This window comes from Aphelocoma coerulescens, chromosome 1 (assembly GCF_041296385.1).
Source record: "Aphelocoma coerulescens isolate FSJ_1873_10779 chromosome 1, UR_Acoe_1.0, whole genome shotgun sequence".
Classification (NCBI taxonomy): Eukaryota; Metazoa; Chordata; class Aves; order Passeriformes; family Corvidae; genus Aphelocoma; species Aphelocoma coerulescens.
Genome location: NC_091013.1, coordinates 95,576,006 through 95,592,469, shown reverse-complemented (window position 1 = coordinate 95,592,469; position 16,464 = coordinate 95,576,006). Strand labels below are relative to the sequence as shown.

The window sequence follows — 16,464 nt, the reverse complement described above, 5'->3', positions numbered from 1 at the left end:
AATTTTGAAGGTGCAGTAATATAGAGTATTTCTAGCATGCCTAATTTCCCATTAATATAGTTTAAATTAAAAAAATAAGAATTCTTAAACCTTAGTTATTTTTCTCAATCCTTTAAAAAAATGTAACCCTCCCTTTGAAGGGCTGGTGATGTGAGATATTAGTGAGTTAAGTTGGGCGTCTTTTGTTTAAAGTTGTTAATGTCTATCTCATCTGTTCTCTCCTATCATCTTCAATTTATCAACAGTGTGGAGTAATATGTTTGATTCATTAGAAGTGAAAAAAGGATGGCAAAAGCAAGTAAATATGTCAGTTAAACCCCACAAGTATTAAGTCACCTCAATTTGTTTGTCTGGTAAAAACTGGGCTCTCATTGGGTGAACTGAGGCCAGCTTGATTCACCACCAAAATGCGAATCTGGATCTGACATTGAATCTGCAGATGTGCATAAGAGAAATCCCTTGAGTTTTGAAATAATTGACTTTAAGGAGAGCCAGGAAAATGTAAACAGCATTGTCAAGCAGAATGAAGTTAATTAGTTACTGTCATTACTACTGAAATCAGTCTCGATTTGACATCTTGTTGATTTTCTCATTATTTTGTCTAAATAAATCTTCTTGCTTATAAACAACAAAAGGAAGTGATGTCATACATGAAGTTAATAACTAAGAAGTGAAGCTTTTGTATGTGCAAAAATTTCAGTTTTAGAGGTTTCAGGGGAGAACGAGGTATAAGCACTGAAAGAAAACCAGCATGAGTTGGAGTGAAGAGTGCTGAAAATATCAAGCATATACTGAAACCCCTAAGCATGTAATTACATGCTGCCCTTGCAGAGAAGGCTCTCTAATTGTAAATTTGGGCTTTTGGAGGTGATCTTAAAAACAACGCTGTAGTGAAAAAACAGGACAATGTCTCTCTTTCTTGACTCTCTGTTTATGTCGGCTGTCATCCAAAGCTGTCAAAGAATCAAGCCCTCTTAGCAGAGATTTCCCAGGTGCTTTCTGTCTGGTGGAAGTTTACATACAGGCTGATTCAGAAGTGCAAGAACTACAATTGAATTACCCATGTCCAAAATCATTTACGCTTCTGTTCTCTGGTATTCAGTTGAGCCACAGAGCATCTTTTGGGTCATTTAGATCCACAACAGCCCTTCTAATGGAAGACTTTACATGTCAACACAGACTAACTTATCTGGCTCATATTTTCTCTCTTGGAATGCAAGACCTAAAATAGATGCCATTGTAATACTTGGCTTTCATTTAAAGACCCATCTACTGATGCCTGATGGAAATATTTTTAAACACTCCATTTAGAGATAATTTTGCTCATATGTTATAGATTTCTTCTATTCCTCTTTCTCCAGCTCAAACTACCAGCAAAAAGAAAAGGTTTTTTCTGATTAAGATTTCAGTCTTATTTTATTTGTGACTCTAAAGTGCTGAAACTTCCAGAGCAATCAATGATGCTGTCACATAAAGAAAATTGCACCTGTTTTTAAAAAGCAACATTTAAAGTGAACATTTATGTCTCACTTTCCTTACTTTTTAAAAAAATAGTAACTCTAGTATTATACCTGATACAAATGATGACAATATGCCTAAGTTTTAAAAAGTGTCTGATCCTCAGTTTGAGACACTTTGAGGCAATCTTGTTCTCAGAAGTGGGTGGTCCATGCTTGGTGAAGGTTGGCCTTGTTGTGCTGTCTCCAGCTGGGCATTTGGAAAGCCAGATATCTAAAATCACTCTTTGCTTTGAATGTGTGTTCCAGTCATCTGATGTGTGTGGAATTTGAAGCAGCTAAATATGTGCCCACAAACTGAATGACTGATTGCAAGAACAAAAATTGAAATCAGTTTTATAAATTATCAGTGATTGTTCAAATGAAAAATAAGTTACAGTTTGAGAGCTGAAATGAACCTAAATAAAAGATTGCTAAGAAACTCTGTAAACACAAGTCTGTCTTTAACAAATGCAATCAGTTTTGTTATCACTGTTACCAAGATGGTGGCAGGTGGCCATAAGTTATGGCAATTAGCCAACAGAAAAATACTGTCCTGAGTTAAAAAAAAACTGGTGAATGCTATGATGTGTAAAGGGGTATCTCTCTTTTGCCAGAACAATCCCTAAAAACTTTAGAAGGAAAGAAGCATTTGCTGCAACAGAGAAAGAAAAGGGTCAACTATGAGGTACGTAGGGTACAGTTAGAGTGTCTGGGCCTTTTGCCTTTTGCTTTTCTAACAAATCTTCCAAAAATTCTTCCATAAATCACAGTGCTGCCTATCATAAGGGCAAAGCCTTATTTGAGCCCTCAGGTATGGTATAAAGGACTTTGCATGTTTAATCCATGGAATGGGGAAAACAAAACTTGTGATTCTTAAAAACTAACAAACAGAAGTAAGAAACTTCAGGTCTATGTGCCTTTGCATTTATCAGCCATCAGGTGGACTCCTCTCAGCCACCTCAAGCTAATGTTGAATTGGTATCACATCCTTCTAATCAAAATGCTCCTTTGTGTGTATCTCAAGCACTGCTGCCTTCAGCCCACACAATGATTGCTTGTTTGCTTCATGTTTACAAAATCCTTTAACAAGATATGGAGAGCTTAACCAAGGAGCTTTGGCCAACATTTTCCAAATGTCACTGCCTGAAGCCTGGCTTCTTTTCAGAGGTGCTGAGCATCAAAACTTTCTAGAGACTTGGAGAATTATTTGTTGTGCTCAGCATTTTGTGGCTAAGCACAGATTTAAGCACCTTAGTCCAGGCACTCAGTATTTTTGTGTTGGGGTTAGGGACTAGGTGTTACAGCACTGAGCTACAGAGCTTCTATCATATGCATACAAATAAGGTGAATATTTAGGGAATACTAATGATCTGTTACAATGATGAGAACAGTAATACTTTATGGACATATAATATATGCATAAGGCTAGTTTGTCTTGCAGGTATTTCTCATTCTGACTTTCTTCAGAGGAAATTGTAGGTACTGATGGTCAGGAATGAGTTCCTGCATGAGGACATGAATTTCCCTTGGCAGAAGGAGTGACTGGCAGTGCCCTTGCCTTAAGCCTGCTGACTTGGAAAAGTTATTGTTTTAGGACCATAACTATTGTGCAAATGAGGTTGGTGCAGGGATCAACATGAGAGTTATTTGATTTTTTTCACCATACTCTTCCTTGACTGGATAATTAGGGAAAAAAAAATCCCTCCTGTCTACGCTGATTCCATGGAAACCTAAAGCAAATCACTAGTAGCCAGCCATATGTGCATGGGATCAGCTCTTCACCAGTCAAACTGTGCCAGAAGTAGGATGTACAGAGGTCAGGTCTGGATTAACTGTTTTATGGAACAGAATTAAGTAACAAACTTTGCGGTTGAGTCATTCTGAAAGAAGTGAGGCTAAGTGAAAGGGAGGGCCAACTTCCGATTTCATGCCTGAAGCCACCAGAGGTCAGGTTCAATGTGAGAAATGTGAAGTAGAGTTCATATAAATGTGATTAACTTCCAGATTCAAGCATGTTCTTTGCATAGGAGTGTAAGGATGGGGAAATGGTCATTGAAAAATATTATTTCATTCAGATTTCAAAGTTTGCTTCATTTCTCTGACAAGTTTTGATTTCCTTTTTTTATATCTTCCTGCAAAATTGTCTTGTGTTACATGAAAGGAACATCCTCTCAAAGTCACAAAGTAGGAATAAGCCTTTCTTGAGACACAGATTCTTATTTTCGTATGTTCTTATTTTCATTGAACTTCAAACTTCAAGCATCACTAGTCTCCTAATAAATTTCTTTGTCTTTCATGTTCTTCCAGTCAAGTGGCCCCATCACAGAAGAAAGTTCTAGAAGTAAGGCATCTTTGAACTTTAGGTCCCCCCATGCTTAGGTGGCAGCTCTTTGGTGGTTTTAGGGTTACAGTTTCAGTCAGAAGTATGCATGTTGCAGTTAAGCCTCATTTTATTCTCTAACAGGCAAATGAACAACTTTTTGTAAGATAACCTGAGATTTTTCTTCCCCACACTGCCCCTGCTAATATATTTATCTACTCCTGTCTTTCAAAAATAAAATCAGAGGTAATGATTCCTTATTTTTGCTGAGAGAGAAATCATCTTATGTTTATTACAGTGCTTATGTATGCGCAGATATCACAAATTAGCCAAAGCACTGGAAGTTCATTTCCTAGCTGGCTACCAGCCACTTCTCTGTTTGCAAGTGTCCTGACTCCTGCATGAAATTAGGCCTAAATTTACTCAGTTTCATCTTAAGAGATAATTTTCAGCTACTTTCCAGGAGCTTATAGAAGCTTGTTTAGTTATTAACTAGCTTTAAATATATTTAATGACTTGGACCTTGTACAACATTTGAAAAACACCAGAAAGTGTTCTTGATACTGAATAAATAACAAGAGCAGACCATGAAAAAATAAGATGCAGGAAGAAACTAGTAGAATTGTGATGATAGAAAACACTTGCTAACTCCTTCAGTGCAAACAGAACCTTGGTACTGAGGTACACCTGGTCTCACTTAACCCACAGCTCGTTTTCTGTGGTGTGTTATTTCCACCTCCCTGTCCTTAGAGTGCTTCAGAAGCTGGATGCAAGAGGATTGTTTTGATACTTTGTGCTTGCATTTCTATGTAAATATGTTTTAATCAAAAAGATCTGGGTTCTTTGGGTTTTTTTCTAAATGCAAAAATCATATAGTCTCTTGAGGACATCTAGCTCTTAATGAAAAATACCGTATCTGAAAATTGGCAAGACTGCAACAAGAACTTTTTTCTCCCCACTGTGCTTCTTTTGTGGCTTTCTCCTCATTATTGGTAGAGCCAAGAAGCTACAGCCCTAGCGGGGCCATTTTGGAGCTGGCTGCAGTTTGCTACACCTCCTTCTTCCAAGTGGTAAGTGCTCTTGATTCCTGCTGTATTTTTTTAATACTCTTATTTGTTTTTCTCTGCCACACTTAAGGAGACAGTGAAAATGGAAAGATGCATTTCTGAACCAGAATGAAATGCTAAGGCTTTTGAGGTGGGTTTATATTTGTTGTTTAAGTGTCATTCTTTTGGGGGAAAAGTAATAACGAGTGTGCATATTTTTATATATATACATATATAAATGGTTTTCAGAATTCATGCTGGTAACATAATCTGCCATAGCACACTTTGAAAAAATAACACTAACTGAGGAATGATTTTCAGTTTTTTGGCCTCTAAAAAGTGCTGTGGTTTGGTTTTGTACTTTTTTGGGAGGGTGGGGAGGAAGGAGGGAAGGTAGGATGAGCGTTTAACCATTTCTGAATTAATTTGCCAACTTCCCTATTCTCTATACATACATGCAGACACTTTCTCCATCCTGTATCTGTTAATAAAATGAAGGCAGAGATGTTATAAAGGTATTGGTTAGGTCTCCTGAAATGGGAGGGATTATATTAGAAGTTTACATCTTATTTGGTAAATCTGCTTGTGAGCCTCATATTTCAGGAAGGCTTGAAATAACCCTGAAAAACATGAATTAAATGTAACTCAAATGTAGTAGGTTTTGAACAGGTTAAAAAATACTTTTGAAAATTATCAACAGATTTATAATTTTAATGACATATCAACCTCAAACACGACCAGGGCCACTTCAGCAGGTGACTGTAGAAGATGGAGCACAGGGAGCTAAGCCTATTGTGCTTACTTGTTATGTCTGTCTCTTCCCAGGCCTGGGAGGGAAAGTATCTTTTGTTTCTCCTCTGAGGGGATGTCTTCTACCTGTCTATAGGCAAAATAATCTATCTGGTGTTTCCCATGTTTTTCTGGACTATAGAGGTGGATTTACAAAACACTGAAGCACCATGTTGCACCAAAGGCTCTTGAAATGCCTTGATTTGATGCCACCCATCTCGTTCCTTTTATCATTTTGAGTTTGATAACAAAATAATACTGTGATGAGGAAATAAGGCATTTATAATTATGATGGTTTTGTTTGTAAAGAGTTAGTTTAAAGAGCATAGTTCCTGTTTCTATTTTTCATTCTAAATAATCTCCAGCGGGAAAGCACCAGATATTGTGGATATTGTGAACGGTGTCTATGCTTGACTCATCTTAAGCAAAGCCCTGTTTTCAAGAAAGTAGGAGTGTTACCTGAAGGCAAAGTGTTAAACTGGGCCCTTATGTAGATGGTTTCCATATTTTAGTAAAAGTTTAAGAACTTAATGCAAATGTTTGAAAACTGTGAAGCTTGAAATATGCCTGCAGTGGATGCTGATAAGATTCTAAGCCACAAAGGTAAGAGAGAAGGGACTCTGACAGAGTGTTAGAAGAAAAGTTATTTATTGCTGTAAGAGGCAATACTGCTTATGACAGGCTGATGACCACTTTCTCTCTTTTCTGCAGTCTGTTCTCTGGTAATTTACTGCTTATTTCCAAATTTGTAGATGTCAACAATTTAAAGGATGTTTTACTGTTTTATAAGGTGTTCTGTTACTAATTCATTTTGCTTAATGTTTAAGATTATGAATAGGACTAGATAAAAAAACTAAAACACAGAATCTTGTATTTCAATAGTAGTAAATATAGTAGAATACATGATAAGCTTTCAGGTTTCCACTATGTGTACAGCTCTTCTCAGGCAAGGCTTGTTTTTTTTTTTTTTTTTTTCAACAGTGCAACAATTCCTTCACATTTTCTTTCAAGCAAACTTAGTACACAGTCCTCTTGCTGGACACTGGCATCTGTTTTGCATCCTGTGGGACATGCGTAGATCAGAATGATGGTTGCTCTGTTTTTCTGACATCTATTTCATTACTGTGCTTTAAATTGTTTAAATTGAAGTGCTTTAAATTGTCCTCCAGATTAAAATGTGTTGCTAAATGGAAGGTTGTGCATAAGGAAAAAAAAATGAGCAGTGGAAAGGACTCATTCTGTTTTTAAAAAGGTAGAACATCAGGCTGTTCTTCTTCCACAAATTCTGTGTTTATCTTACCATTGGTCTGGTACCCAGGTAATGTGTGTCCCTGATTTGTCATGGTAAGAATGAGCACAATATTCAAAAGAATTTGCATCTGGAAAACTAGCTGAATCTCACTGCTGAAGATGAGTGAGCAGTGGAAGGACCAGGCACTAATATGTGCACTGCAGAAGAATAAATAATTAAGAGGATCTGAATAATTACCATTCCTCCTAATTGATTCAGTAGGACACATATGCCACTGAGGCAGGATGCTGGATGCAGGCAGTACATGGGAAGGAAAGCTAGACAGAAATGTGACTATTTCAGCATAATAGCAAGAGTCTGCTGTGTATGTTGGCTATGCCATGGTCAGTGGTATTCTTAACATGGCAACCTATTTTTTCACTCAGCCACCCTGGTAAGCCTGTCTTTTTCAGCTACCCTGGTAGGCCTGTCTCTCTGAACAAGCACTAGCAGTAGGAAAAAAAACCCAGAAATGTTCATCTGGACACTTAGGCTTCTTTGCTCAAGTTCTAAATGACAAATGTGTTTGTTGGGCATGTTCTTTTTAGCAGCCAGTTCCAGCTGAAGCCATCTGAAATCAGGTTTTAAACCTGTAATGGCTACTTCTGTCCCTTAAAATGTGAGGCTGAGCATTCCCTGACTGAGTCAAGAAGAAATTATATTTGAAATATATGTGTGCCCTAAGGACAGCTTATATTTTCAACATCAAACATCAGATGCTAAAGTCTGAATCTACTTAAATAAAATTCTGATTACAAACTGATTGCAAACATTTTGTTAAGAGAAGATAACACTTTAGTACAAATGAAGAGAAAAAAACATCTTTCATCTTTTCCTAGCTAAGATTTTTTATGATCAGGATTCATATTTTGTCATAGGGTTTACACAGAATCTAACAGACCCATAGAAAAAGTTTTGGAAGTAAGCATTCAGATCACTTAAGCAGTTTTGAACACTTCCTTCCCCACAGGACACAAGCTATGGCAGATCATTGTAACTTTTTATTCAAGGAAACATGGAACCCAAGTCAAAACTAGGTTAAATAATGGACTGGAGTTGGTAAATTCTTCCATCATGCTCAAACTCAAAAAAGAATCCATTTTTTGATGTTAGCAAAAGGTAGTTTCAAAATGGGATAGAAACTCCTATTCCTGTCTGCTTTTTTGTAATGGATTATTCCTAGCATTTTTTTCCTGTAAGACCAGCCTATCCCTATCTCTCCTTTGCTCAGTGTACAGCCTAACCAGGGAAATATCTGCTTTGTTAATGGAAATTACTGTTAGATGCCACCCCAAGAGCTGTGGTCTGAGTTAGCCTACAAGGGAGTCCTAGCCTGATTTTACATGACAAGTTAAGCCAATGAAAAATGTTGTAATGTATTCTGTTTTTTTGCCATGCAGATCACCCTGAAGCAGAATGCTTGCTAAAACTGAATTATGTGTTTGTCATTGCTATTTAGTATCATTAGTCTAAACTGGGTCCTCGAGGAGTAGTCTCATCAAGCAGATATTCCCTAAAGAAAAATCCATTCTTCTGGAACATGTAACTGTCCTGTGACACTTTAAAACAAACAAACACAACACAAAAGAACCCAACCAACAGGCTGATGTTTGGAAGATTTGGTGTTGGAGTGGAATACAAGAGTGAGTTCCTAAACTGTATTGTCTCACTGTATTTCTACTGATGTTCCCTTCTAACCGCAATCAATAGTTGAGGAAGCAGGATTAGATCCCTAATGGTTTGTTTATGTATCACCCAAGATAGCAAGATTTGGATTTTCCAAGTTGCTATGTGAGCAGCAAAACCAATGAATTTTGATTTCTCCTGGATTTGCATTCTTTGCTTTCCTGAGGCCAAACTGAATGACTAACAGATGAATCTTGTCTGCCTTTCCGTCTGTGAAGATGCCAAGTTGTGTCTCTACCCACTGCTCACCCACTGACTTTCAGGAACTTGTGCAAGGATACAGTTTTCTTTTAGACATCTTTCAGGATGAGTTTCAAATTGCCCAGCAATCTCAAAAGTTGTTCAGGGGAGGAATAGATGGATAGACCAGGAAACATCATTCTAGATAAGCACTGCTTTTTAGAAAAACAAACAAAAAAACCCAAGCCCAAACAAATTAATAAAAAGAAAGGTAAGCCCCCATGCTTTACTTCTCACGAATAACACAGCATTAGGGACTTCTTGGGTACTAAGTCCTGCTACTCATGCAGGAGTCTATAACCACTCAGAATGGCATTTGGCACCAGGGAACACACAGGCTCAGCCAAGGCAGTACACAGACTATCAGAATCCTTCAGCATTTTTGGTAGGGTGGTGAGGAATTGCAGATCTTGCTGTTGGAAATGTGTGTATACTGTTTTGAATCACACCTACGTGTAGACACATTCCAGGTCTTCAGAGGTGCCAAAATTTTGCTATCTAACTTGGCAAATATATCTTTTCACTGTTCTCTCCAAAGTAGGCTCTTGGTTTAACTTGCATATCCTATACAGTGATTTAGCACTTTTTTAAAAAACTGGGTTTTTAAACATATTGATGTAATTACAAAAGCATATGTGTATCACTTAATCCTTTAAACCTTTCCACTGAACTGAATTACATAGCATTTCTACAGCCAACCATATGATCACTTTAACACTGCATGTATATGAGGGTTACTGCAATAAATCAGATGACTTGTTGGATATTTTTCCCTTTGCTTCTGCTTCAAAATATATTCCTAGTGACTTGGAAAAGGTGACAGTATATGCTTGCAAATGCAATGTGTGCAGCAAGCAGCTGTTCTAGTAATACATTTTAAAAAAAGGTTGCTTCAGGTTAAAGATTACTTTTGTCCTGTTTCTGATTCAACCTCTGCAATGTAAGAAAGCCCTGCTTTGAGGCAGAGGAGATGAGTAAGGCAGTGTTTCTTGTGACAAAGGATGTAGGCCTAACTCAAAATCTTTCAACTGTTGGAATGTATTTAGGTGAAGAAGAGACATTGGGAGCCAAACACTGCCAGAAAGTTACTTGTAGAACCTACCCAACTCCTCTGCTTTACAGAGGAACTGGACTGTGTTCTACACAGTTCCTACCCCGGCCAAAAAGCAGGGGAGTGAACAGTTAGAATTGCAAGGGCCTTAATTTTGACAAATTAATTGTATTTCATGATGTATTGCAACCTTTTCTCCTTTTTCCTTTGATGTTTGTGTGTAAGTGTGTAAAGAATACCCCTGTGCAAATAAAACCCCTGTAGGTATATAATGATACCAACAGCATTTTTGCTGCTTGGCCTCTCCATTTCTGCTGCTCTAAGTGCATATGCAATTCCTGCTTTCAATTCCTGCTTTGTGACAGGGGAACCTGCATAATGCTGTGTGTCTTTGCAAGACTAAAGCACTGGCTAATTATGTTAGCAAGGAACTCTGAGATCTGAAATGAAGTTAAACATTAAGGGTTGTTGGTAAGCTAGATGCTGCAAAGGCAAATACCTGGAGTTTAAACCTCTACAGCCTTTCTCAGCTGAGTACAGGACAGCAACACCAATTCTGTTGCTTTTTGCCCTTCTTAAAGATGCAATGTCATCAAGAGAAGTGATTGTCTCCCTTCTTTTTAAGTTGCATAGCAGAAGAAACATCCTGAACATGGACTAGAAGTGATTGTGAGAAGGACTACAAAAAAGTCTGCTAGCTCAGTTAGTGTTTATTTCCAGATATCCTACTATTATTGCATTTTTAGCCATTTATCTTTTTCTTTTCCAAGATGTGACTCACTGAAGTATGTTTCCTAGCTGCACTGCAATCTTTGTGGTACAAAACAGAAACAGAACATGTCTGGGTTTTACTTCAAACTTCATCTCATAAACATTGTGCAAAGACCCCATGTAAACACCTAACTGAGTTAGCATTTGAACTTACCATAGATTCATCCTATAATAAATTTAAGATCTTATAGATGCCAATAAACCAGTCTGTTTCATTTAGTGCACTGAAGCCTGGGTAGAAATAAATAAATGCTAACGTTTTATAAGTTTCATATCCACAGAAAATGGTGAATGGTGTCCCAACAAATGATGTGAAAACTGTTGTATAATCTGTCCCTATCACACTATGAAGAGGAGCACTTCTGTCAGGGAGCACTTGTCGTAGCAGGACATTTTGGCTACATTTATAATAGAATATTAACCTGAGTATCTTGTAACAGGATATTTTGGTTTAAATGCAGAATTTTTTTCACTTTGAGGAATAGATTGTAACATTGACAGGTTTGTGAATCCCATTGGCATCTGATGGAGGACTAGAGGATCTAGCTTGGAATATAAAGCCCTTTAGCTCAGAGGTTGCTTTCTTATTATACATTTAAAGTGCATAAAGAAGTATTGATCCAGGACTGAACAGTCAAGTATTGTTGGGTTTGGAATATTTCCTAGAATTTTATGCATTAAATTAACTCCTTCATGGAATAGAGTACATGTGTGCTTATGCACAGGAAGTACTTTTACTCTTTTTGTTGTCTCTCATAATTATTTCCTGTCTTGTATTTAGCAGCAGAGGTAGAAAGACAGGTTTGTTTCCTTTCTGAGGATACTTTTTTTTTTGGTCTGGCTAAGAAGTGGCTCAGAGCAAAAATGTGTTGGCAAGTCCAGTGACCTGTGAAATCAGTCAGAGATCAGATGAATCAGCTAAGGAATTAACTGCAGAAATAAATTACAAAATACTAAAGCATCCTCACTGCTGCTTTAGCTGTGTTTTTGCCTTGGAATCTTTCTATTAGATATTCATAAGAAAAGCAGAATCTGAGTTCCCCTACGAAACCAATAAAACAAATGTGAGGTATCACATGCAAATTTACATACAGCTTAACAGAAACACTTAATTTGAAATGTTCAAGAGACCTTGCCATGGAAGTGGGAAACTCCTTTAAGAAACCATATGTCCTATCTCCAAAATACAACAATTGTAAAACTTGGATGAAATCATGGGATAAAACCAAAATAGTTTAAAAGGAAGGAAGGAAAGAAAGAAAGACAACAATTGTGTGAGAACAGGCTTGGAGTTCAGGTCTGTATGGTTTTATTTCTTTTAAGTTTTTTAGAGAATGTCCTTAAAGAAGAGAAAGCAGTGTATCTGACATAATACATCTTCCTGATTTGAGTGTACTGTTTGTGTAGCATGGACAACACAAAGAGGGAGTCTGAACATCATGCAACCTAGCACACTGCTGTCTGGGCAAATTATTCTGCATAGACTGATTGTATTAAATTAAATACTGTCACATGTGTCAAACTCACTGGACGAATATTACTACATAACGTGTAAGCTTTGGTAATTTAAAGAAAGCAGATACAAAGTTGAGGCCTTCCTTCCCTGTCAAAAAAAACAGGGTTTCTTTTTCTTTTAGAGAAACTTGACAGCATGAATGGGGGGTGAAACAAGTGGAAACAGTACCAGCTAGTAGCACTGCTATTTATTTTAGCAACTCTGAGGTGGCTGGCAGAGCTTAAGTGTCATATATGACAGAGAAGGGAGACCAAGTGTTATTAGCCAGTATGTTTGCTTTGTGTGGGCGCTAAAGTCACTGGAATTTTTCCTTAGAGGACTTGACTGTGACCTCCACACTCAAAATGCACCCTCTGCTCCTCACAGTTAGGTGCTGTCAGCAATTGCTCACACCCAAAGAGCGACAGTGGTTTGTGTAGCTGTGTGCAGAGCTGGGAGGGCTGTGGTTTTTGTGGCATTGCTAAAATACCTGACCAAGCTCTGCAGGCCGAGCTGGTGCTGCAATGGACAGCACAAACAGCAGTGAGCTTTTCATCAGCTTTCATGGCCTCTACTGCTTGCCACAAATTGCACTTCCAGTGGGTTGGGTTCCATGATGCAGAGCAGCTCAAGGAGCTGGGATGAGGCAACATCCATGAAATAAATGGCATGGAATATCAGCTGAAATATAAATGGAAATGGTTTATGTCAAGCTGGTGTCTGTTGGAAGACCCATACTGACAACTGCTTAGCCGCAGAGGTTTTCAATTGCTCTGTTCAAAGTAAAAGCCCCAAGGCTTATTAAAGAAGGTGGTTCATGCACATGTAGAGAGTCATAAAGCTGCCCACAACTGAATTAGAAGTCACTTGCCTTACAAGAGTTCTGTCTGGTGAACAAAGATTCTTTTGCAGGAAAAGGGAATGAACCAGCTTGTGATCTGTCTCTGCAGTGAGTCTTTCCAGGAACAACATAATTGCGTTAAAAAGAAGTTATTTTAGATGTGACAAAAATACTATAAACACATTACAGTTTGTTGTATTTACTTGATTTCATCTCTTCACTGGACTGTTTCAAGGGAATGCCATCACTGAGCTTGGAAGCTGTTGCAAAGTATTTGTGAATATTCTTGATGTGAATATTCTTGTGTTACTCAAGGGAATTTGGACTTAGAAAGCTTTTTTTCCTCTGCTTTTATCAAAGCAGTAGCTCAAGCTGTGGAATCAGAGTAATAAGAGGAAAAGAGGAAACGTACCTCAAGAAAATATTCTTCCTGTGTTCTGAAAGATGATGGCTCATTAAACAGACTTCATCTATTTCGCTAGGGTGCAAATCAAATAGCTTTAACCAGCGTTATATTGCTCACCCACATATCTGTTTTATACCTACCTATCAAACTGATTGTGGTGTGTTTGGGGATGTGTGCTGTCTGGGGTTTTTTTGTGGGGTGTTTGGGCTTTTGGATTTTGCTTTTTTGTTTGTTTTTCTGATGATAAATTCCTAAATGAGCAGACACACAAGTTCTTTGATTCCAGTGAATTAGGAAAAAAGAAGCTTTTCCTTTTTGTGGGTGGGAGTGGAAATGGTGCAAGTGTCTAAAATTGCTCCTCCTTTCAATTTTATGCGCCTCGCACAAGTGCTGACAAATACGTGATTGTTCTTGTGCTTATATAGGAGAAAAAGCCTGTGAATCTGATTTCTCTCCCCTCTGACTCTTCAGGGGAACTATGCTTCTTTCGGGAAGTTTTATGACTGACTGTGCATTTGGTTGAATAGCTGGAAGTACTACAGACAGTAACTTCCATGCATAGCTCTAAAGAAGAGGGTGTTCTTTTTTTTCTTTTTCGCAGTTGCTGTGACTGTTGATTCAATAAAAAGTATTTTTTCTTTTAATCTCATCATGAATATCGAGTTGATCTTAAAGTCTGTGCAGTGTTACTGTGCTGTCTTTGCCCTGAAGCTACTACCTCGAGCGCTAACAGGAGGAGACTTGCCCAAGGTGCAGTCCTATCCATAAACATAACCTTCACCACAAGTGGATGGTTGTTCTTTACTTCACCTCCTGTCAGGGTGCAGATTCAAATGTAGTTTAGGATACCTTATCATTTGCTGTCAGAAACATTCTGTGGCATGGATGAAGCTTGCCCACTCGAATGGGACAAGTTTTCCATTGCTTTCCCGGGAACTGCCTTTGCACAGTTTACTAGGAAGGAATTAATTGAAAACCTAAATTTACCACCAAATGAAGCAGCACAGATTTGCCCAATGGAGCTTCACTGCCCCTTCCCAGGGAGTGCATCACTGAAGCAGGAAGCATTGTGTGCTGGTGGGCACAGTGATTACTGTGTTGCGAATTAATGATAATTCAGCACTGCCAAATACTCTACATTATTTTTTCCCTCTTTTTGAAGTAACAAATATATATTTTTCTACTCACATCACAATTTAAAAAGCCCTTTTTTAAAGACTGACTTATCTTTTAAAATATAAATTGGATGTCAGTTGATGATCATCCAGTTTTTGGTAGTTCAGGACAAACATCTTGCACTTTACAGGACTTTTGTTCTGCCTTTCTCCTTTTTGAATGTTCTTACAGCTCTTCAAATGAAGTATATAAACATCTAACTTTTAGCATGTTTTTTTTTCACTCCAGGTTTGCTTGTCTTTCTTCTAATTAACTTTCACTCCTGAAATTAATGCTGCTGAAGTAAGCAGCACCCAACACAGTTTCAGTAAAACATAAAAGAAAAGGAAGACACTGATTTAGCTCTCTGAATTTTAATTGAGGTAAGGTCCTGATGCACCTTTTCTGGCTCTACCTTTTTTTTTCTAAAAGAGCAGCAGAAGATTTATTAAAATTACATTGCCTTGTATAAGTTACAAGTTCTAGATCCTTTCCAGATTTTCACAAATTACTTGTAAAACTATTTCCTTTTCTCTTTTGGATGCTTTAAATACCTTCAAGAACAATTACATTAGAAGAGAACTGTCACAGGGATTCTGTCAGAGACAGTAGAACAAAGTGGGGCTGAGACAGTTTGGAGGAAATAATACTCCAACTTTGCTCTTCCATTTGTAATCGGCATAAATGTGTCAAAACAAAGGACACATCCAAGAATATTTCTATCCCTTCAAAGACACAGAACAAATTAAAACCAAATTCTTTCATCATTTTTGTTTTATATTTGGCCAGTCTTTCGAGTTAGGTAATGGAAACTTAATCCTTCCCTGCTGCAAACTGTTTTGCAAGACCAATGACTACGAAGTCCACCTGCTCAAATCTGAAGAACAAAAAGATATTTAACATTTGTTGTTGTTCTAAGAAAATATCCCTGAGTACTCTGGCAAGGCTCTTTCAAGACAAAGCTAAACCTCTAGTCCAAGAATGATATTTATCATGACCTGTTGTACAATGTAGTCATCAAGGTAGCAGACTTGGACTGCTCAGGTTGAAATGCTGTATTACTCAATCTGACAAGCTTAACACTTCCACTCAGCAAACCACACTTAAATTCCTGTCTTGACATGATTCTTCAGATGTCTAAAACCCTTAGGCCATACTTGGCCCGTGGTTCCTTAGGAACCACCAGCTTTTGCAGGAATTACAGAGGGATCTCTTCACAAACACGCGTCAGGATTTCACGATGCTGAGTCTGCACACAGCCTGCTGAGTGGAAATAAATCTTTTCCCACAACTACTGTGTCAATAACAGAACTGCTTGGAATGAGTTGCTGTGGGCTACTGTGTTTGTAGCATGACTATGAATATTGTACCTATATGTGATACTCTCCTGAGCACAGCCATCCAGCACAGATGGGTTCGTATTCAGTCACCACTGGGCCAGTATTTTTCTCCATATTCTTCTGTATTCCTCAGGCCTCTTTCTTATGTCCACATATGTAAAGGGACAAATCACTAGTGACATAGTACTTATTTTTCACTGCAGGATGTTCATTCAGCAGTCCTCCTAACCTGATCTGAGGCAGTCAACCTTTGGTTTTAACAGATACTCTCCCCTAAGTTCATACTGAAGAACTGGAAATGTTCCAAGGTGGTTAAGTACCCTTCAGATGCATCCTGCCAAGCTAGCACACAAGGACCAGTCAATAAAAGGAGCCTACTAGAATGTTCTCCTAAAATTGTCTGCTATAGGTTTCCTATTCCTATTCCTGCTATATTTCCTATTTCCTATTCCTTTTCCTATTCCTGCTATGGAATATCCTGTTCTGGGGATATCTGTTCCTGCAGGCAGAGTGTCCCTTCTGGATTCCTGAAAG

The 16,464-nt window shown here is 38.0% G+C and overlaps 1 protein-coding gene and 1 long non-coding RNA gene across 5 annotated transcripts in view; one reads left to right on the top strand and one right to left on the bottom strand.

Moving 5' to 3' along the window:
• COL8A1 (collagen type VIII alpha 1 chain) overlaps positions 1-16,464 on the bottom strand; it is an 88,694-nt gene that overhangs the window by 49,266 nt on the left and 22,964 nt on the right. The gene's annotated exons all lie outside the window — the stretch shown is intronic.
• The window catches only part of LOC138112439 (uncharacterized), a 130,552-nt gene continuing 118,621 nt past the window's right edge, over positions 4,534-16,464 (top strand). For 2 of the 3 annotated variants that reach the window (XR_011151740.1, XR_011151741.1), the window contains exon 1: positions 4,534-4,889. This is a non-coding gene — a long non-coding RNA (uncharacterized lncRNA). The remainder of the gene's footprint in view (positions 4,890-16,464) is intronic. The other variant, XR_011151743.1, reaches the window with a different exon arrangement.